The sequence below is a fragment of the Aythya ferina genome (assembly GCF_964211825.1).
Source record: "Aythya ferina genome assembly, chromosome: 1".
NCBI lineage: Eukaryota > Metazoa > Chordata > Aves > Anseriformes > Anatidae > Aythya > Aythya ferina.
In genome coordinates this window covers 15,001-36,467 of record NC_140296.1, presented here as the reverse complement: position 1 = coordinate 36,467, position 21,467 = coordinate 15,001, and the positions used below count along the sequence as shown (strand labels likewise).

At 48.9% G+C, this 21,467-nt stretch overlaps 2 long non-coding RNA genes across 2 annotated transcripts in view; both read left to right on the top strand.

Moving 5' to 3' along the window:
* The first annotated feature begins 890 nt into the window (after positions 1 to 890).
* LOC311421284 overlaps positions 891 to 21,467 on the top strand; it is a 21,217-nt gene continuing 640 nt past the window's right edge. The window contains exons 1-18 of the long non-coding RNA XR_014684787.1: positions 891 to 1,238; positions 1,700 to 1,760; positions 1,921 to 1,971; positions 2,103 to 2,162; positions 2,416 to 2,456; positions 2,726 to 2,779; positions 2,880 to 4,141; positions 4,306 to 4,353; positions 4,453 to 4,521; positions 4,747 to 4,840; positions 5,519 to 5,611; positions 10,901 to 11,011; positions 11,130 to 11,191; positions 11,465 to 11,525; positions 11,686 to 11,736; positions 11,868 to 11,934; positions 12,501 to 12,554; positions 21,388 to 21,467. The exon at positions 21,388 to 21,467 is cut by the window's right edge and continues 640 nt beyond it. This is a non-coding gene — a long non-coding RNA (uncharacterized lncRNA). The remainder of the gene's footprint in view (positions 1,239 to 1,699; positions 1,761 to 1,920; positions 1,972 to 2,102; positions 2,163 to 2,415; positions 2,457 to 2,725; positions 2,780 to 2,879; positions 4,142 to 4,305; positions 4,354 to 4,452; positions 4,522 to 4,746; positions 4,841 to 5,518; positions 5,612 to 10,900; positions 11,012 to 11,129; positions 11,192 to 11,464; positions 11,526 to 11,685; positions 11,737 to 11,867; positions 11,935 to 12,500; positions 12,555 to 21,387) is intronic.
* On the top strand, positions 13,703 to 14,544 carry LOC311421304. Its single transcript, XR_014684800.1, has 4 exons — positions 13,703 to 13,913; positions 14,078 to 14,125; positions 14,225 to 14,293; positions 14,519 to 14,544. It is a non-coding gene; the product is annotated as an uncharacterized lncRNA (long non-coding RNA).

The following is a 21,467-nucleotide window of genomic DNA, read 5'->3' as shown; positions in this document are numbered from 1 at the left end:
GCCCTTTTCGGCGCGGCGCCGCCCGGGCCCTTTTCGGCGCGGCGCCGCCCGGGCCCTTTTCGGCGCGGCGCCGCCCGGGCCCTTTTCGGCGCGGCGCCGCCCGGGCCCTTTTCGGCGCGGCGCCGCCCGGGCCCTTTTCGGCGCGGCGCCGCCCGGGCCCTTTTCGGCGCGGCGCCGCCCGGGCCCTTTTCGGCGCGGCGCCGCCCGGGCCCTTTTCGGCGCGGCGCCGCCCGGGCCCTTTTCGGCGCGGCGCCGCCCGGGCCCTTTTCGGCGCGGCGCCGCCCGGGCCCTTTTCGGCGCGGCGCCGCCCGGGCCCTTTTCGGCGCGGCGCCGCCCGGGCCCTTTTCGGCGCGGCGCCGCCCGGGCCCTTTTCGGCGCGGCGCCGCCCGGGCCCATTACTCAGGTGGAGCTACTGAGCAGGTGAGGTAAAGGAACCGGGAACAGAGAAGTATTGCACAATGGTATGTTGCATTAGTTGTAGTGTGCTTTGTGCAGGACACGGGTATTAGGGCTTGCATGGTAGTGAATGCTGGTTCTCTGTGTTTACAGATGGGGATGAGCCTGTTTAAAGTAATTCCAGTTCAAAAAGTTTCAGTTATTAGCTTGGTGATATTGTCAATTCAATATTAAAACCTGCAGAATAAGCCAAAGGCGGTTTTTGCTTCTAGAATCACTGCAAATATTTGGTCTGCTCTCTGCATGCTTTTGAGATAAAGTTGTTTTTAAAAAAGAAAGAAAAAGAAAAACAGCTACTTCTCTTGCTCTATTTCTACTTTCTTGTGCTTTGCCCCTCCCCTTTCCCAGGTGATTGGGTTTGGGTGCTGGGCGGGGCCAAAAGGTATATGAGCCCCAGGCATGGCATCAGAGTGCTCCTTCTGCCTGGGCTGCTCTTTGGGGTCAGTGCTTTGTGTTTCCTTCAGTCAGTTGCAGGGTTCTCTAGGCAGTCTGGAGTCTATGGATTTCTGGATTTCTAAGTGGTTGGAATTCTAGATCTCTAAGTGCTTGAATTAGAGGGATATTTAGTAGAGGCTGCTGGCTCACTTTTTTTTAGGATGGCCGCATATTCTCCTGTTTTTGAGATGTATTTTAATCTCTGCATGTTTAAAACCACTTGTTTTAGTCCCCTGGAGAGTTACACCAGCTTGATTACATGCTACATGTGGCTTGGCAGCGTATATGCAGCATTACCAAGAGACTGAGCAGGGTTGTATCAGAGTCACCTTTTTCATCTGCAAAGGGTAAGTCTGTGATTACTGCTGCCGGGGTTGCTGTGTGTGCATGTCTTTTTGGCGTTTGTGGAGTTGTGTTTTTTTTTTTTGTTGTTGTTTGTGTGTGTGTATGTTCTAAGTTTCTGGTTTTCTGAGGGGTAAACAGTTAGTGTGCTGAACGTGGTAGGCAGGTGGAGGTTGGGAGCTGCTCAGGACTGGTAGGTTTGGTTTCTAGGAGTATGCGGCATCCATCCTGTGCGATGCGACTGATTGTTGGGCGGGAACGTTCCAGCTTGTGTGTCCTAAGCAATGTAGCTTGTGTAGCGTATGTTGTGTGGCCCGGGCAGAATTTGCTGTGGCGCTGTGAGCGAAGAATCTGAGTTAGAGCTGTTGAGCAACTGAAGTAAAGGAACTGGGAAGAGAGAGGTATTGCAGCAGGTATGCTGTGGTTGTGAGGTGCCTCAGAGTGTGCTTTTCTCTCGTCTCTACAGGTGCTTTGTGCAGTCGTGGACAGGGAAGGGAAATCCTCATGTCACGAAGCACTGAGGGAAGGTGAGTGTTGTCAGCCTGGTCATCCCTTATCCGAAGCGAAGGGAAGACGCTCAGGTGTTTCCCTGTGAGGGTCCGAGGTGAGGCTGTGTGGGATAGAGGAGCAGTGTGGCAGGTGGTTGCTTGCAAGCACAGTGGTCATTGTGTCCTTCTGTGTTCCCAGGTGGCGTGGGTGATGCTGGCCGCTCCTTTCAAGCTTGGACCTAATTTGCAGGTACAGAGGCAAGTGGCCTGCTGTTTTGAAAGGATAAAACTAAAGATGGGGTCCCTTTTGTTGTTGAGGGATGGGTGCTACTGCTGTCAGCTGAATGTTTATCTTCTGCCTGTGTTTTTCCTTTTGTTCAGGCTGAAACGCAGTGCGCAGTGCAGGACGTCTTGACCCGAGCTGCCTCTGCAGTGACTCTGGTGCGTGGTGAGCAGAGGTAACTGTTGGTTTTGGGGCGCGGTTGTCGCTGCAGTTATTTTCCTACAGCCAATAGAGTAAAATTCCAGTTTGTCTTTTAGAGGTGCTATAAGTGGGTAAAGAGAACAGATGGAAGCGTGTGCCACGTGGGGTAGGCAAGCGGCTGAGGTACAGGAGGGGATGAGAGTATGTGATTTTTTTTCTGGGGATGAAATGGAATTAATTTTGTTGGTGTATAATGTGTTCTGCTCCTAGATTTTTCTTTCAATGTGAAGAAAAGTTTGAGCTAATTCCAGGTAAGAAAGTTCCAGTTACTTGCTGGGTCGTATTGTCCTTTTAATATTCAAAGCTGCAGCAAAAGCATGGGGATTGTTGCTTCTAGAAACACCCCGGTTTTCTTGTTTGCACTCTGCATGCTGTTGAGCTAAAGCAGACCAAAAAAAAATAAATAAATAAAGGAAACACACACACACACACAAAAAAAAAACCAACAATAACAAAAAAAAACCACCATTGGGTGACGTGTTGTGAACGCAACGATCATTTAATCCCTTTGTTTTCCCAGGTGGTGTGGATGACACTGGTTGCAGTGTTGGAGCTTGGATTTGGAGAGGAACAGGTGAGCATAGTTGTATGTTGCATCAGCAGTAGTCAGCGTTGTGGAGAAGGTGGGCATCATGACCGGCATGCTAGTGAATGCTGGTACTCTGTTTTTGCAGCTGATGATGAGCCTGGCAATTGCCTAAGATGATGACCAGTGCCTGTGCATTTCTTGAGGCGGAGGGAATTTACCATGCAGCAACCTGAGAGCTAAGTTGGGGGGCACCTGGTATTTGCATATCTGGGGTGGCTAATGGGAGCTGGGAGCCAGAGCAGCGTGGAGCCAGCTGGCTGAAAATACTTGGTGCCACTGCGGGGTTGGTTCAGGCTGGGTCACGTTCAGGCTGCTTGTGGCCGGGTCACCAGGCTAATAGAAGCAGCGGGATTATTTTGTAGCGTGAGTGCGTGCGCCAGGCAGGACAGTTTCCTTCTGTTCGTCTGTCTTGTAGTGTTGCTTCTGCAGCGTCTGTTCTGTGCTTCTCGGGTCTTGATATCCTCCTAGCTTTTGACACTGGACTGACCAGACAGGGGACTTGGTAGCGGTGCTGAAGGGCCTCAGTGCTTGTTTTGTCATCGTGGCTCTGATCCGAGCACTTCTTGTCTTGCAGTCGCTGCTTGAAATGCAGTTCTGTTTCAGGTCTCGTGCATCCTATTCGGTTTGAGATCGCGTCTGTTTCCATCCTCACTCTTGCAGAAGTCATCTGGGCCGCATCAGGAGCTCTTGTTGGGAATTGATTTCCTAAGCGTCGTCTTATGGGGTTTTCAGTCCCCATCCTTCTGGTCTGTTGTCTTGAAGGCAGGCTTTTTCGGCCTCCATCATCCCAGTTCTGGCAGTTGCTTCCAGTCGCGTGTCGTGACATTTGAGTCTCCTCTAGGGTCTGGTGCAGAGCACCTGTTCTGACTTGCTGTTGCCATAGGGCTTCCCTCCGGGGGTCACTTTTTCTTGCGCCTTGTGTTGTGTGTTTTGTTTGTAGTGTTTGTGGCGTGGCTGTGTGTGTATGTGTTTGGTCTGGAGCTGTCCTGCCTGGCAGTTAGTGATGACAGCTAACGTGGTAGTGCATGGGTGTGCTAATACATTGTCGGGAGTGTTTTGGCAAAGGCATCCGGTCTACCTCTGGGCACGTACTGAAGGGCAGCTGGCAAAGTCATCTCTGTGGTGTTTGGCAGATGTGTGTGGGGGGGGAGAGTATATCTGCTTGTGAGCAGCTGCTCGCATAGTGCTTGAATGGTGTGCTTGAGGAGGTCTGTTGAATATTGAAAGCTTACAGATAAGGGGTTTTGAAATTTTTATTTTTATTTCTATCCTGTCCCCCAGTACAGCGTAAAACTTAGGAGGAACCTGTCATAGAAAAGAGCTCCTTCTGGAACTGTCCAGCACTTGGTAGGCAGCTCGGTGACTGGCTTGATCTACTTCTGAGGTGCTGAGGCAAGGGGCTTCTGTTTAGAAATTATAATATTGTAAATGGGGTTCCTTGTGTTGTTGAGGGATGGGTGCTAATGCTGGCCGCTGAATGATTATCTTGTGACTGTTCTCATTTGTTTAAGGTGAAACAGTGTACAACGCGGGACTTGAGCATAGCTGCTTTCGGCAAGGTGAGCGATGAACAGATGTAGCAGGTACTTTAGGGGTGCAGTTGTCACTGCAGTTACTTAACTGCACAAAGTACAGTAAAAATCCTGTTTATATTTCAGGGGTGTGTTGTAGCTGGCCTAAGAGAGCAGATGGAAGCACCTGCCTCGAGGGCAGGTGAGGGAGCAGAGGTAAGGGAGCAGATGAGAGTAACTGTCCTATCTGTGCTGTGTCTTTGGATGCTGCTTCAGCCTATGCTTTTCTTTTTGTTTCACAGGTGTGTCGCACAGGCTGAGTGGGGCCAAGCTGCACTCTGAAGAGCAGCACGAGAAGGGCGGGCTGTTTGTGAGCTGGATTGGAGCAGAACTGCCAAGTAGCACGAGGTGACTGCGAAGGGTATCCATCTTGCTTTGCAGGTGCCATGGCAGGCTCTCCACAGAAGCGGTTGAGGATTTGAGAAGACGTTGCAGATCATCGAGGAGCGATACCTGCAGGGACGGCTTGAAAACGGTATGGCTGCTTTCTCTTCTGTTTATCAGGTGTCCCAGGCAACGTGGGCTGTGATGTTAGTCTTTAGAATCTGAACAAAGCAGGTGCTGATGGCTGTCTTCTTCGGTAGGCAAAGAGGTGCCCAAAGCCCTGTCCTGTGTAGCCTGAGCACACCTTGCTGAGGATGAGGTGTCCTTTCTACCAGTTCCCAAAACTGTGTTGAAGCTGAAATGCTGTGTCTGTGTTTTGGTTGGGGTTGCACCTTGGTGAGTGTAGGGATGGGTTTTAAGTGGGTGCAGCGGAGGGCCCGGCCCCCGTGTCCTGTAGTGTGTTTTGACCCATCAGCATAGCCTTTTAGTTCTTAGCCTACTGAAGTAAGTGATTTCTCCTGCGAGTGGAATGGAATTGACTTTTTTTTTGGCGTGTAATCAGTTCTGCTCCTAGATTTTTCTTTCTGTATAAATAAATGTTTGAGCTAAATCCAGCAGGAAAAACTTCAGTTACTTGCTTGGTGGTAATGTCCTTCTAACATTCAAAGCTGCAGCGAAAGCATGGGGATTGTTGCTTCTAGAAACACCCCAGTTCTCCTGTCTGCCCTCTGCATGCTGTTGAGCTAAGCCTTATAAATAAGTAAATAAACCACAGCTGCTGCTCCTCCTCTTTCTGTTTTTTTTGTGCTTTCCCCCTGCACTTTCCCAGGTGATTGGCTTCAGGTTCCAGGTGGGACCTAATAGTAACTGAGTTGCAGGTATGCCATCAGAGAGCTCCTTCTGCCTAGGCTGCTCTTTGGGGGTAAGTGCTTTGTTTTTCCTTCAGTCAGTTGCAGGGTTCTTTAGGTGGGTCAGAGTCTATGGATTAATGCATTTTCAAGTAGAAACCGGTACGCATATCTTTTTTGAGGTGGTAACTGGCAGGATCTGTCATTGTAAAGCAATCTAGTAGTAGGTGCCTGTATTGCATGCAGCTCTTCCTCAGGTGAGTAGTAGTTATAGCAGTGTTACGGATAGTATGGCGATGTTACTTTGTGTGTTTGCTTTGTGGTTCTGGGTTCCCTTATGATTTTTGCAGAATTACAGGGCTTTTTGTGAGTCTTTGCCTTTATGTCAAATCTTATCAAAGTCACAACCTTGGTGGCAAAGTGATGGAGCATGGTTTAGGAGAAATGTATCATGGAGGCTCCTTGTGTGAGCATGTATCTGAAAATGGCAGCAGTGGGCATGTAAGGGGTATTCTGTTTCAGGTTTAGGGACAGTTTGTTACATTTCTGGAGCTTTTGCCTGTGTGTTTGCTGTCTGTCGAGTCGTTAGACCATAAAGCCTTCTAGGCTTTATGTGCATGGAATTCACATATTTGAGGTATGCTTATGAGGGGTTGCCAGGTACGTTGTTTTTGGGAAACCGTGGGGTACGGTTTCTTGACCGCATAAGTGCAGTACTGCCAAGAGACTGAGCAGGGTCACCTTCTTCATCACTGAAGAATAAGTCTGTTCGGGCCCATTTCGGCGCGGCGCCGCCCGGGCCCATTTCGGCGCGGCGCCGCCCGGGCCCATTTCGGCGCGGCGCCGCCCGGGCCCATTTCGGCGCGGCGCCGCCCGGGCCCATTTCGGCGCGGCGCCGCCCGGGCCCATTTCGGCGCGGCGCCGCCCGGGCCCATTTCGGCGCGGCGCCGCCCGGGCCCATTTCGGCGCGGCGCCGCCCGGGCCCATTTCGGCGCGGCGCCGCCCGGGCCCATTTCGGCGCGGCGCCGCCCGGGCCCATTTCGGCGCGGCGCCGCCCGGGCCCATTTCGGCGCGGCGCCGCCCGGGCCCATTTCGGCGCGGCGCCGCCCGGGCCCATTTCGGCGCGGCGCCGCCCGGGCCCATTTCGGCGCGGCGCCGCCCGGGCCCATTTCGGCGCGGCGCCGCCCGGGCCCATTTCGGCGCGGCGCCGCCCGGGCCCATTTCGGCGCGGCGCCGCCCGGGCCCATTTCGGCGCGGCGCCGCCCGGGCCCATTTCGGCGCGGCGCCGCCCGGGCCCATTTCGGCGCGGCGCCGCCCGGGCCCATTTCGGCGCGGCGCCGCCCGGGCCCATTTCGGCGCGGCGCCGCCCGGGCCCATTTCGGCGCGGCGCCGCCCGGGCCCATTTCGGCGCGGCGCCGCCCGGGCCCATTTCGGCGCGGCGCCGCCCGGGCCCATTTCGGCGCGGCGCCGCCCGGGCCCATTTCGGCGCGGCGCCGCCCGGGCCCATTTCGGCGCGGCGCCGCCCGGGCCCATTTCGGCGCGGCGCCGCCCGGGCCCATTTCGGCGCGGCGCCGCCCGGGCCCATTTCGGCGCGGCGCCGCCCGGGCCCATTTCGGCGCGGCGCCGCCCGGGCCCATTTCGGCGCGGCGCCGCCCGGGCCCATTTCGGCGCGGCGCCGCCCGGGCCCATTTCTCAGGTGGAGCTACTGAGCAGGTGAGATAAAGGAGTTGGGAACAGAGAGGTATTGCACAACTGTATGTTGCATCAGTAGTAGCGAGTGTTGTGCAGGATGTGGGTATTAGATCTGGTGTAGAGGGATGGTTAACTGAGATAGGTCACGTAGACATAAAACAGCTGAATCTTCACGAGTTGGACAAACATCGCACACAACTTGTCTGAGCCAATCAGACACAAGGACGCAATATCCGTCGGCGGTTTGGGAAATACCGACTGTGTTATTTCGGTCGAAAGGATGAGGAAGAAGCTGATAAGATAAGGACGTAGGGGGACCAATCATGAGCTTAACTTTTGTAATATGTATGAGCTAATTATATGTTAAGGAATAAAAGGCGTCTGAGCTATCCAATAAATCGAAGTTTGCTGATCACTCATATTGAGTGTCCCTGTCTTCCTTCTGTCGACAACAAATGGCGCCTGAACAGGGACCCTGCTGGCGGTGAACCTGCGAGCCACGGATCGACAGAATAAGGGAAGGAAACAGGTCCTGCAATGCAGCTCAGGAGGTGGAAGGGACGAAAATGCTGAATCCTCGCACCCGGGAGCACCTATAGAGGGTCCCGCCGGCCATGCGTCGCCGAGGTCTTGCAAAGGCTGCAACAGCGCTGACGTAAACAAAGGTATGGAGAGACAAGCGACGTATGATCTGCTCAAGTGCTTTTTAGAAAAGCAGAGCACGCAGGGTATAGACTGTAAAAAGGAATTGCGGAGGGACGCTGAAAAAGGAATTGCGGAGGGACGCGGGAAATTGAAGTAATCGCGGTGCGATGCGGGATATCCGAGATCGAGTTGCTACAGTAGACCAGAGGCATCAGTGGACAACGGCAGCTGACCCTCACTGTGTGGTGAGTCGGCACAGAGCAGAGGGGTGGACATCAGGACCCTGCAGACTGTCAGATGTAACCATGGAAGTAGCGGCGGCTGTGCTGCTTCTCTCTGGCATTCATTTTGTAAGAGGTTTATCTTGCAATGCAAAAAAGACTATTCGTCCCCAGATCGGTGTTATAACTATGTTTCTGGATAAGATTCCGTGGGGTTGCCACATTCTATGGATTAGTAATGACGACTTAGCTCTATTGCGGGGCAGGAGTGCAGAGACACAGATTACACTGCCAAATGACCACCGGCAGACTTGAGGAGACACTGCTCGGCTGCGGGGATCGGCTGCAGCGTGGACGCCCCTAGGTGCACCCTGAGCGTTTTTGCTCGGAGGGGACTCCACTCTCAGCTGCTCACCACAGGAGCAAAGATCTCCTGAAGCTGCAGACAAACAGTATGTTTTCAGCTGTTGGAGGAATACTAACTGAAGTGTTAATAATTGTATGTGTTACTCTTAAATGTCCAGGTATTTTGTGTTGAAAGTATTTGTGTAAGGGTAAGGTTTTAAAACAAAGTGTTGCAAGTCACTTCACGAGGAACACAATGAGAGACAATACTTATTTGTTGGGTTATGATTCTAAATTATATTGGCCGCACGTATTGTTTGCTTATCATTCTAAATTATATTCTCGTGGTATGATTGAGGTTGTGGTATGATTGAGATTGAGATGTGCCAGAGGCCTCTGGGTGTGCAATTGTGCTGTGTGTGTGCGAGTGTGCTATGTACTGTGTTAGTGAGAGCGTGCTTATTGCCATAGTGCAGGTTGCCATAGTGCAGGCTGAAATCATAGGAAATTAGTGCCGGCAAAAAAATCATAGGAAAATGAAGGACGACGTAGCCCTAGATTCATTACAGTGCTTTTTAGAAAAATGGGGAGTCGATTGTAAGCAACTAGCAGGACTAGTTGCGATCGGTCGAGCAAAATCATATTTCACAAGTATGGAGTCAAGGACTGGGGGCTTTGGGAGCTGAAGCAAAATCTAATAACAATCCGATGTGGAATAATGACACTGCAAAGGCTCTGCCACCTGGCATGTTTTTGATTTGCGGGGATCGTGCATGGCAAGGAATACCTGCCAACGCGTTTGGGGGTCCATGTTATCTAGGGCGACTCACATTGTTCGCCCCGGACTTATACAGTCTCTGGAACCAGAGCTTGTCGCAGAGATCCAAACGAGCTCTTAAGACTTTAGGTTCTGACTGTGATGATGGTGTAGAATTATGGGGCGCTGCTGAGAGAATATTTGCTTCATTAGTTCCAGCAGTGGGAACTGCACATGTTTTGGCTAGCATTAATAAGCTTGCTTGTTGGGCTGTTAAGCAATCAAATGTAACAACTGAAATTATTACTGAAATGGCACAAGATATGGATAGTCTTAGGCATGTTGTGTTACAAAATAGGGCTGCAATTGATTTTTCGCTTTTAGCGCAAGGATATGGATGTGAAGATTTTGAAGGAATGTGTTGTTTCAATCTTTCAGATCATGGTCAATCGATTCATGACCAGTTGAAATGGTTGATGCAGCACACAAAGAAAATTACAGTACAACCTAGTTGGCTTGACAATTGGTTGCAGTCCATCTTTGGGGGTCTGTCTAACTGGTTAGTGAGTCTAATCAAAGAGGGATTTCGCTTTCTGCTTATAGTTATATTGATAAAAATAGCTGCGCGAATAATTTTTGGTTGCTTAACTAAGAAGCTTGAACAAGTCACAGAAAAGGTATTAGTAGTCCAAAATAAAAACGGGGGAATTGTAGAGGGATGGTTAACTGAGATAGGTCACGTAGACATAAAACAGCTGAATCTTTACGAGTTGGACAAACATCGCACACAACTTGTCTGAGCCAATCAGACACAAGGACGCAATATCCGTTGGCGGTTTGGGAAAGTACCGACTGTGTTATTTCGGTCGAAAGGATGAGGAAGAAGCTGATAAGATAAGGACGTAGGGGGACCAATCATGAGCTTAACTTTTGTAATATGTATGAGCTAATTATATGTTAAGGAATAAAAGGCGTCTGAGCTATCCAATAAATCGAAGCTTGCTGATCATATCACTCATATTGAGTGTCCCTGTCTTCCTTCCGTCAACAACACTCTGGCATGCTAGTGATTGCTGGTTCTCTGTTTTTGCAAGTGATAATGAACGTGTTTGACGTAATTCCATTTGAAAAAGTTCCAGTTACTTGACTGGTCGTGTTGTCCTTTTAATATTAAAAGCTGCAGCAAAAGCATGGGGATTGTTGCTTCTAGACACACCCCAGGTCTCTTGTCTGTTCTCTGCATGATGTTCAGGTAAAGCAGATTTAAAAAAAAAAAAAACACAAATAAACAAACAAAACAAACAAAAAAAAAAAAACAGCTACTGCTCCTCCTGCTCTGCTCCTACTTCCTTGTGCTTTGTCCCTCCCCTTTTCCAGGTGATAGGGTTTGGATATTGGGCGGGGCCAAATGGTATATGAGCCCCAGGCATGACATCAGAGAGCTCCTTCTGCCTGGGCTGCTCTTTGGGGTAAGTGTTTTGTTTTCCTTCAGTCAGTTGCAGGGTTCTCTAGGCAGGCTGGAGTCTATGGATTTCCGGATTTCTAAGTGCTTGGAATTCACTTAACAGAGGAATATTTAGTAGAGGTTGCTGGCTCTTTTTTTTTTTTTTTTTTTTTTTTTTTTTTTGATGGTGGGATGCTCTTCTTTTTTTGAGCTATATTTTAATCTCTAGATGTATAAACCTACTTGTGTAATTTTCCAGAGGACTAAAACCAGCTTCATTTCATGCTACATGTGGCTTGGCAGTTTAGATGCAGCGTTACCAAGAGCCTGAGCAGGGTTGTATCAGAGTCTGCTCTTTCCTCTGCAAAGGGTAAGTCTGTGATTACCTCTGCAGGGGCTGCTGTGCGTGCACGTCTTTTTGGCATTTACGGATCTCAGATAGTGTTTTTTTTTGTGTGTGTGTATATTCTAAGCTTTTATTTTTTGAGGGGCAAATAGTGTGTGTGCTGAGCGTGGTTGGCAGGAGGAGGTGGGGAGCTGCTCAGGACTGGTAGGTTTGGTTTCTAGGAGTGTGTGGCAGCCTTCCTATGCGACGCGATTGATTATTGGGTGGGAATGTTCCAGTTTGTGTGTCTTAGCCATTGTAGCTTGTGTAGTGTGTGTTGTGTGGCCCAGGCAGAGTTTGCTGTGGCACTGTGAGCAAAGAATCTGAGTTAGAGCTGGTGAGCAGCTGAAGTACAGGAGCTGGGAAGAGAGAGGTATTGCAGCAGGTATGCTGTAGCTCTGAAGTACCTCAGAGTGTGCGTTTCTCTCGTCTCTACAGGTGCTTTGTGCAGTCGTGGACAGGGAAGGGAAATCCTCATGTCACGAAGCACTGAGGGAAGGTGAGTGTTGTCAGCCTGGTCATCCCTTATCCGAAGCGAAGGGAAGACGCTCAGGTGTTTCCCTGTGAGGGTCCGAGGTGAGGCTGTGTGGGATAGAGGAGCAGTGTGGCAGGTGGTTGCTTGCAAGCACAGTGGTCATTGTGTCCTTCTGTGTTCCCAGGTGGCGTGGGTGATGCTGGCCGCTCCTTTCAAGCTTGGACCTAATTTGCAGGTACAGAGGCAAGTGGCCTGCTGTTTTGAAAGGATAAAACTAAAGATGGGGTCCCTTTTGTTGTTGAGGGATGGGTGCTACTGCTGTCAGCTGAATGTTTATCTTCTGCCTGTGTTTTTCCTTTTGTTCAGGCTGAAACGCAGTGCGCAGTGCAGGACGTCTTGACCCGAGCTGCCTCTGCAGTGACTCTGGTGCGTGGTGAGCAGAGGTAACTGTTGTTTTTGGGGCGCGGTTGTCGCTGCAGTTATTTTCCTACAGCCAATAGAGTAAAATTCCAGTTTGTCTTTTAGAGGTGCTATAAGTGGGTAAAGAGAACAGATGGAAGCGTGTGCCACGTGGGGTAGGCAAGCGGCTGAGGTACAGGAGGGGATGAGAGTATGTGATTTTTTTTTTTTTTCTGGGGATGAAATGGAATTAATTTTGTTGGTGTATAATGTGTTCTGCTCCTAGATTTTTCTTTCAATGTGAAGAAAAGTTTGAGCTAATTCCAGTTAAGAAAGTTCCAGTTACTTGCTGGGTCGTATTGTCCTTTTAATATTCAAAGCTGCAGCAAAAGCATGGGGATTGTTGCTTCTAGAAACACCCCGGTTTTCTTGTTTGCACTCTGCATGCTGTTGAGCTAAAGCAGACCAAAAAAAAAAAATAAATAAAGGAAACACACACACACACACACACACACAAAAAACCAACAATAACAAAAAAAAAAACACCATTGGGTGACGTGTTGTGAACGCAACGATCATTTAATCCCTTTGTTTTCCCAGGTGGTGTGGATGACACTGGTTGCACTGTTGGAGCTTGGACTCGGAGAGGAACAGGTGAGCACAATCGTATGTTGCATCAGTAGTGGTCAGCATTGTGGAGAAGGTGAGCAATGGGGCAGGCGTCCTAGTGAATGCTGGTACTCTGTTTTTGCAGCTGATGATGAGCCTGGCAATTGACTAAGATGACAATCAGTGCCTGTGCGTTTCTTGAAGCGGAGGGACTTTACCATGCAGCAACCTGAGAGCTAAGCTGGGGGGCACCTGGTATTTGCATATCTGGGGTGGCTAATGGGAGCTGGGAGTCAGAGCAGCATGGAGCCAGCTGGCTGACTAGACTTGGTTCCACGGTGAGGGTGGTTCAGGCTGGGTCACGTTCAGGCTGCTTGTGGCCGGGTCACCAGGCTAATAGAAGAAGCGGGATTATTTTGTAGCGTGAGTGCGTGCGCCAGGCAGGACAGTTTCCTTCTGTTTGTCTGTCTTGTGTTGCTTCTGCGATGTCTGTTCTGTGCTTCTCGGGTCTTGATATCCTCCTAGCTTTTGACACTGGACTGACCAGACAGGGGACTTGGTAGTGGTGCTGAAGGGCCTCAATGCATGTTTTGTCATCATGACTCTGATCAGAGCACTTCTTGTGTTGCAGTCACTGCTTAAAGAGCAGGTCTGTTTCAGGTCTCGTGCATCGTATTTGGTTTGAGATCGCGTCTGTTTCCATCCTCACTCTTGCAGAAGTCATCTGGGCCGCATCAGGAGCTCTTGTTGGGAATTGATTTCCTAAGCGTCGTCTTATGGGGTTTTCAGTCCCCATCCTTCTGGTCTCTTGTCTTGAAGGCAGGCTTTTTCGGCCTCCATCATCCCAGTTCTGGCAGTTGCTTCCAGTCGCGTGTCGTGACATTTGAGTCTCCTCTAGGGTCTGGTGCAGAGCACCTGTTCTGACTTGCTGTTGCCATAGGGCTTCCCTCTGGGGGTCACTTTTTCTTGCGCCTTGTGTTGTGTGTTTTGTTTGTAGTGTTTGTGGCGTGGCTGTGTGTGTATGTGTTTGGTCTGGAGCTGTCCTGCCTGGCAGTTAGTGATGACAGCTAACGTGGTAGTGCATGGGTGTGCTAATACATTGTCGGGAGTGTTTTGGCAAAGGCATCCGGTCTACCTCTGGGCACGTACTGAAGGGCAGCTGGCAAAGTCATCTCTGCGGTGTTTGGCAGATGTGTGTGGGGGGGGAGAGTATATCTGCTTGTGAGCAGCTGCTCGCATAGTGCTTGAATGGTGTGCTTGAGGAGGTCTGTTGAATATTGAAAGCTTACAGATAAGGGGTTTTGAAATTTTTATTTTTATTTCTATCCTGTCCCCCAGTACAGCGTAAAACTTAGGAGGAACCTGTCATAGAAAAGAGCTCCTTCTGGAACTGTCCAGCACTTGGTAGGCAGCTCGGTGACTGGCTTGATCTACTTCTGAGGTGCTGAGGCAAGGGGCTTCTGTTTAGAAATTATAATATTGTAAATGGGGTTCCTTGTGTTGTTGAGGGATGGGTGCTAATGCTGGCCGCTGAATGATTATCTTGTGACTGTTCTCATTTGTTTAAGGTGAAACAGTGTACAACGCGGGACTTGAGCATAGCTGCTTTCGGCAAGGTGAGCGATGAACAGATGTAGCAGGTACTTTAGGGGTGCAGTTGTCACTGCAGTTACTTAACTGCACAAAGTACAGTAAAAATCCTGTTTATATTTCAGGGGTGTGTTGTAGCTGGCCTAAGAGAGCAGATGGAAGCACCTGCCTCGAGGGCAGGTGAGGGAGCAGAGGTAAGGGAGCAGATGAGAGTAACTGTCCTATCTGTGCTGTGTCTTTGGATGCTGCTTCAGCCTATGCTTTTCTTTTTGTTTCACAGGTGTGTCGCACAGGCTGAGTGGGGCCAAGCTGCACTCTGAAGAGCAGCACGAGAAGGGCGGGCTGTTTGTGAGCTGGATTGGAGCAGAACTGCCAAGTAGCACGAGGTGACTGCGAAGGGTATCCATCTTGCTTTGCAGGTGCCATGGCAGGCTCTCCACAGAAGCGGTTGAGGATTTGAGAAGACGTTGCAGATCATCGAGGAGCGATACCTGCAGGGACGGCTTGAAAACGGTATGGCTGCTTTCTCTTCTGTTTATCAGGTGTCCCAGGCAACGTGGGCTGTGATGTTAGCCTTTAGGATCGGAACAAAGCAGGTGCTGATGGCTGTCTTCTTTGGTAGGCAAAGAGGTGCCCAAAGCCCTGTACTGTGTAGCCTGAGCACACCTTGCTGAGGATGAGGTGTCCTTTCTACCAGTTCCCAAAACTGTGTTGAAGCTGAAATGCTGCGTTTGTGTTTGGGTTGGGGTTGCACCTTGGTGAGTGTAGGGATGGATTTTAAGTGGGTGCAGCGGAGGGCCTGGACCCAGTGTCCTGTAATGTGTTTTAACACATCAGCATAGCCTTTTGGTTCTCAGCTTACTGAAGTAAGTGATTTTTCCTGTGAGTGGAATGGAATTGAATTCTTTTTTGGCATGTAATCAGTTCTGCTCCTAGACTTTTCTTTCTATGTAAATAAAAGCTTGAGCTAATTCCAGATGAAAAAAAAAAAATCAGCTATTTGCTTGGTCATTTTGTCCTTTTAATATTCAAAGCTGTAGCAAAAGCATGGGGATTGTTGTGGAGGAATGGTTAAGTGAGGTAGGACACGTGGATGTTGAGCAGTTAGGAGGTCATGGGCTAGGGAGGTACCGTACTCAACTCATATGAGCCTGGGCACGTGCGCAGCCGGTTGAGAACCAATCAGGCCCAAGGACACGATGCCCTTGTGTGGTTGGGAAAGTCTTTAAGGCGGGACAGTAGCTAAAAGAGGGAGGAACTAACTGACAAGATAGGAAAGTGTTAGTCAATCCTGAGCTTAGTTTTTGCAATATGTATGAGTTGATTATGTTCGAACTAGATAAAAGGCGACTGAGCTATCCATTAAAGTTGAAGTTCACTGTTCACTCATATTGAGTGTCTGTCTTCCTTCCGTCGACAACAAATAGCGCCCGAACAGGGACCGATCTGAACGGGATTTGGATACTGCTGGCGGTGATCCTGGGCCACGGTTGGACGGAATAAGGGAGGAACCGGTCCTGCAACGCAGCCCAGGAGGTGGAAGGGACAAGAATCCCCTCACCCGTGTCGGGAAGGTGAAAGGGACGTGGAGTCCCCGCACCCGGGAGAGGATCCCGCCGGTCACGCGTCGCCGAGGTCTGAAAGGTGAAAGGGACGAAAACTTGGAGTCCCCGCACCCGCAGCTCGGAAGGTGGAAGGGAGTCCCCGCACCCGGGATGAGCCTATAAAGGGTCCCGCCGGAGAATCACAGAATCACAGAATTTCCTAGGTTGGAAGAGACCTCAAGGTCATCGAGTCCAACCTCCAACCTAACGCTAACAGCCCTCCACTAAACCATATCCCTAAGCTCTACATCTAAACGTCTTTTGAAGACTTCCAGGGATGGTGACTCCACCACTTCCCTGGGCAGCCTGTTCCAGTGCCTCACAACCCTTTCAGTGAAGAAGGTCTTCCTAACATCTAACCTAAAACTCCCCTGGCTCAGCTTAAACCCATTCCCCCTCGTCCTGTCACCAGGCACGTGGGAGAACAGGCCAACCCCCACCTCGCTACAGCCTCCCTTGAGGTACCTATAAAGAGCGATAAGGTCGCCCCTGAGCCTCCTCTTCTCCAGGCTGAACAAGCCCAGCTCCCTCAGCCGCTCCTCGTAGGACTTGTTCTCCAGGCCCCACCGACGTATATAAAGGTATGGAGAGACATCGGCGTATGCTTTGCTCGAATGCTTTTTAGAAAAGCGGAGCACTTCAGATATAGACTGCAAAAAGGATTTACCAGGATTATTAGCATATGGAGTAATGCAGGGTTGTTTTATCAATCCTGATACAGTTTTTGAACAAACAGAGTGGCGTAAATTTGGGGACAAATTGTTTGATGAAGTTATTAATGAAAATAAGGCTGCTAAAAAATTATTGAAGCCTTGGAGAGCAGTCACTAACGCCTTAGTTATACATCAGGCTGAGCAGAGAGTCGCTACTGCCGCTACAGAGCGACTGGGATTGCCGGGAAGTGTTGGAGCTGGGGATTGCCCACTGCTGCCTTCAGTGAGAACGATAACGCTGCCTCAGGGGGCTACGGGGCAGTGGGAGCCTCCCCCCCCCTCAGTCACCGCCATGAGCAGTGCTGCGCTCGGAGTTCCGCGGAATCGAACGGCAGCTGACCCTCACCGTGTGGCGAGTCGGCACAGAGCAGAGGGACGGACATCAGGACCCTGCAGCCTGTCTGATGTAACCATGGAAGCAGCGGCGGCTGTGCTGCTTCTCTCTGGCATTCTTTTTATAAGAGGTTTACCTTGCAATGAAAAAGGGATACTAACTGGAGTGTTATTAATTGTATGTGTTATTCTTAAATGTCCGGGTATTTTGTGTTGAAAGTATTTGTGTAAGGGTAAGGTTTTAAAACAAAGTGTTGCAAGTCACTTCACGAGGAACACAATGAGAGGCAATACTTGTTTGTTTGCTTATCATTCTAAATTATATTCGTGTGGTATGATTGAGGTTGTGGTATGATTGAGAGTGAGATGTGCCAGAGGCCTCTGGGTGTGTGAGTGTGCTGTGTACTGTGTTAGTGAGAGCGCATTTATTGCCATAGTGCAGGCTGAAATCATAGGAAATTAGTACTGGTCGAGCAAAATCATGTTTCACAAGTATGGAGTCATTGTGCGAAGTAGCCACTTGGAGAAACTTAAGGGAACGTACTGTTTAAAACTTTTTGATCGTAATGAGTCAATTCACAAATCCATTACTTTCTTGAAAGAGCACGTGAGAAAGAGTCAATATGGTATCAATCCTTTCAATCAATGGTTCACTGATATAATTGAAACAATGCGTAGATGGTTACTGGGATTAATCAAAGAGGGATTAAGGATTTTGTTCACTGTGGTGTCAATCATCATTGCATGTAGTATTGTGATAAATGTGGTTAAAGAGTTACTTGCAAAAATGTTATAAAATGTTATAGAGATTTTGAAGTGGTGCCAGAAACAGGTACCCAGTGGATCACTGCAAAGTGGACTGAAGCAGCTTTAGAATCTGCACATGCCGAAGACGACCAGGAAGAGGTTCCTGATAATCATTCTGACAATGACGTGGGCTGTGACACCTCGACGACTATCAAGAACAGCCTTTGATCACCATCAAGTGATTAGGTTTAAGTGTGTTACTACTAAGTTGTGTTACTTACTATTAATTGTGTTACCGTTAAGTGCTTACAGTAATTGTAGTGTTATTAGGGTTAAGTTGTGTTATGTTATGTACCCTTTCAGAACATGCTTGTTTGGGGTCCCGATAGGGGATCCAAAGGAACTGAGTGAAATGTTAGCACCATACTCTGCCCGTATTACTCTGCTTAATGGATCTTTTTCTGACTGTAGGAACTGCACACGCTTTGGCTAGCATAAATAAGCTTTCTTGTTGGGCTGTTAAACAGTCAAATGTAACCACAGAAGTTCTTTCTGAAATGTCGCAAGACACGGAAAGCCTAAGGCACGCTGTGCTGCAAAATAGGGCCGCTATTGATTTCTTGTTCTTGGCTCAGGGACATGGGTGTGAAGATGTAGAAGGAATGTGTTGCTTTAATCTTTCCGACCATGGTCAGTCAATTCACGACCAGTTGAAATGGTTAAGGGATCATACACAAAAAATTGTAGTACAAGATAGTTGGTTTGAAGGTTGGCTTAAATCTGTTTTGGGGAACATGGGTGGACGGGTTTTGTTAGTTAAAGAGGGACTTTGCTTTCTACTTATAATTATATTGATTATAATTGCTGCATATGTAACCTTTAACTGCCTAACTAAGAAACTAGAGCAACTCACAGAGAAGGTATTTGTAGCACAAAATAAAAATGGGGGAATTGTGGAGGAATGGTTAAGTGAGGTAGCACACGTGGATGTTGAGCAGTTAGGAGGTCATGGGCTAGGGGAGGTACCGTACTCAACTCATATGAGCCTGGGCACGTGCGCAGCCGGTTGAGAACCAATCAGGCCCAAGGACACGATGCCCTTGTGTGGTTGGGAAAGTCCCTAAGGCGGGACGGTAGCTAAAAGAGGGAGGAACTAACTGACAAGATAGGAAAGTGTTAGTCAATCCTGAGCTTAGTTTTTGCAATATGTATGAGTTGATTATGTTCGAACTAGATAAAAGGCGACTGAGCTATCCATTAAAGTTGAAGTTCACTGTTCACTCATATTGAGCGTCTGTGTCTTCCTTCCGTCGACAACAGATTGTAGCCTCTAGAAACACCCCAGTTCTCATGTCTGCACTCTGCATGCTGTTGAGCTAAGCCATATAAATAAGGTAATAAAACCACAGCTGCTGTTCCTGTTCTTTCTGCTTTTTTTGTGCTTTCCCCCTGCACTTTCCCATGTGATTGGCTTCAGGTTCCAGGTGGGACCTAATAGTAACTGAGTTGCAGGTGTGCCATGAGAGAGCTTCTTCTGCCTGGGCTGCTCTTTGGGGTAAGTGCTTTGTTTTTCCTTCAGTCAGTTGCAGGGTTCTTTAGGTGGGTCAGAGTGTATGGACTGATGCATTTTCAAGTAGAAACCGGTACGCATATCTTTTTGACGTGGCAACTGGTAGGATCTGTCATAGTAAAGCAATCTAAGTAGTAGGTGCCTGTATTGCACGCAGCTCTTCCTCAGGTGAGTAGTTATTACAGCAGTGTTACGGATAGTATGGCGATGTTATTTTGTGTGTTTGCTTTGTGTTTCTGGGTCCCTTATGATTTTTGCAGAATTACAGGGCTTTTTGTGAGTCTTTGCCTTTATGTCAAATCTTATCAAAGTCACAACCTTGGTGGCAAAGTGATGGAGCAGGGTTTAGGAGAAATGTATCATTGAAGAGCCCTGTGTGAGCATGTATCTGAAAATGGCAGCATTGGGCATATAAGCAGTGGTCTTTCTCAGGGTTAGGGGCGGTTTGTTATATTTCTGGAGCTTTTGCCTGTGTGTTTGCTGTCTGTCGAGTCGTTAGACCATAAAGCCTTCTAGGCTTTATGTGCATGGAATTCACATATTTGAGGTATGTTTATGAGGGGTTGCCAGGTACGTTGTTTTTGGGAAACCGTGGGGTACGGTTTCTTGACCGCGTAAGTGCAGTACTGCCAAGAGACTGAGCAGGGTCACCTTCTTCATCACTGAAGAATAAGTCTGTTCGGGCACATTTTAGCGTGGCGCCGCCCGGGCACATTTCTCAGTTGGAGCTATTGAGCAGGTGAGTTAAAGGAACCAGGAACAGAGAGGTATTGCACAATGATATGTTGCATTAGTAGTAGTGAGCGTTCTGCAGGAGGTGGGTATTAGCTCTGGCATGCTAGTGAATGCTGGTTCTCTGTTTTTGCAAGTGATGATGAACCTGTTTGACGTAATTCCATTTGAAAAAGTTCCAGTTACTTGACTGGTTGTGTTGTCCTTTTAATATTAAAAGCTGCAGCAAAAGCATGGGGATTGTTGCTTCTAGAAACACCCCAGGTCTCTTGTCCTCTGCATGTTGTTCAGGTAAAGCAGATTTAAAAAAAAAAAAAAAAAAAGAAAATGAAAATCTGCTGTTCCTGCTCTGCTCCTACTTTCTTGTGCTTTGTCCCTCCCCTTTACAATGTGATTGGGTTTGGGTGCTGGGCAGGGCCAAATGGTATATGAGCCCCAGGCATGGCATCAGAGAGCTCCTTCTGCCTGGGCTGCTCTTTGGGATAAGTGTTTTGTTTTCCTTCAGTCAGTTGCAGGGTTCTCTAGGCAGGCTGGAGTCTATGGATTTCTGGATTTCTAAGTCCTTGGAATTCACTTAACAGAGGGATATTTAGTAGAGGTTGCTGGCTCACTGTTCTTTGCGATGGTGGGATACGCTTCTGTTTTTTGAGCTATATTTTAATCTCTAGATGTACAAGCCTACTTGTGTAATTTTCCAGGGGACTAAAACCAGCTTCATTTCATGCTACATGTGGCTTGGCAGTTTAGATGCAGCGTTACCAAGAGCCTGAGCAGGGTTGTATCAGAGTCTGCTCTTTCCTCTGCAAAGGGTAAGTCTGTGATTACCTCTGCAGGGGCTGCTGTGCGTGCACGTCTTTTTGGCATTTATGGATCTCAGATGTTTTTTTTTTTTTTTTTTTGTGTGTGTGTATGTTCTAAGGTTTTGTTTTTTTGAGGGGCAAATAGTGTGTGTGCTGAGCGTGGTTGGCAGGAGGAGGTGGGGAGCTGCTCAGGACTGGTAGGTTTGGTTTCTCAGAGTGTGCGGCAGCCTTCGGGTGCGATGCGACTGATTGTTGAGTCTCTCCTTGGGTCTGCTGCAGAGCACCTGTTCTGACTTGCTGTTGCCATAGGGCTTCCCTCTGGGGGGTCACTTTTTCTTGTGCCTTGTGTTGTGTGTTTTGTTTTAGTGTTTGTGGCGTGGCTGTGTGTGTATGTGTTTGGTCTGGAGCTGTCCTGCCTGGCAGTTAGCAATGACAGCTAACGTGGCAGTGCATGGGTGTACTAATACATTGTCCGGACTGTTTTGGCAAAGACATCCAGTCTGCCTCTGGGCACGTGCTGAAGGGCAGCTGTCACAGTATATCTGTTTGCGCACAACTGCTTGTTTACCTCTATTCATTTAATAAATTGTAAAATTTAATTGCAATCCAATTTGGGACCCAGTCATGTATGACAACTGGGGGCTTGTCCGGGAGGGCTTTGGTTCCTGAATTCTTACTTTATCTAGGAGAGGCGCCCCACCATTTGGTGGCTGCTGTTCGAGTCAGGTCGGGACTAATGGCATCTTGAACCTGAATAAAGGTAAGCAAAGGTTTTGATTTTTTTTTCAGTTCCCTTGCTGGCTGCAGCACTATATTTTGCCCGTAATTCTGCGTGTGAAGATCTGAATGAAGACAATGGAGTCATAAGC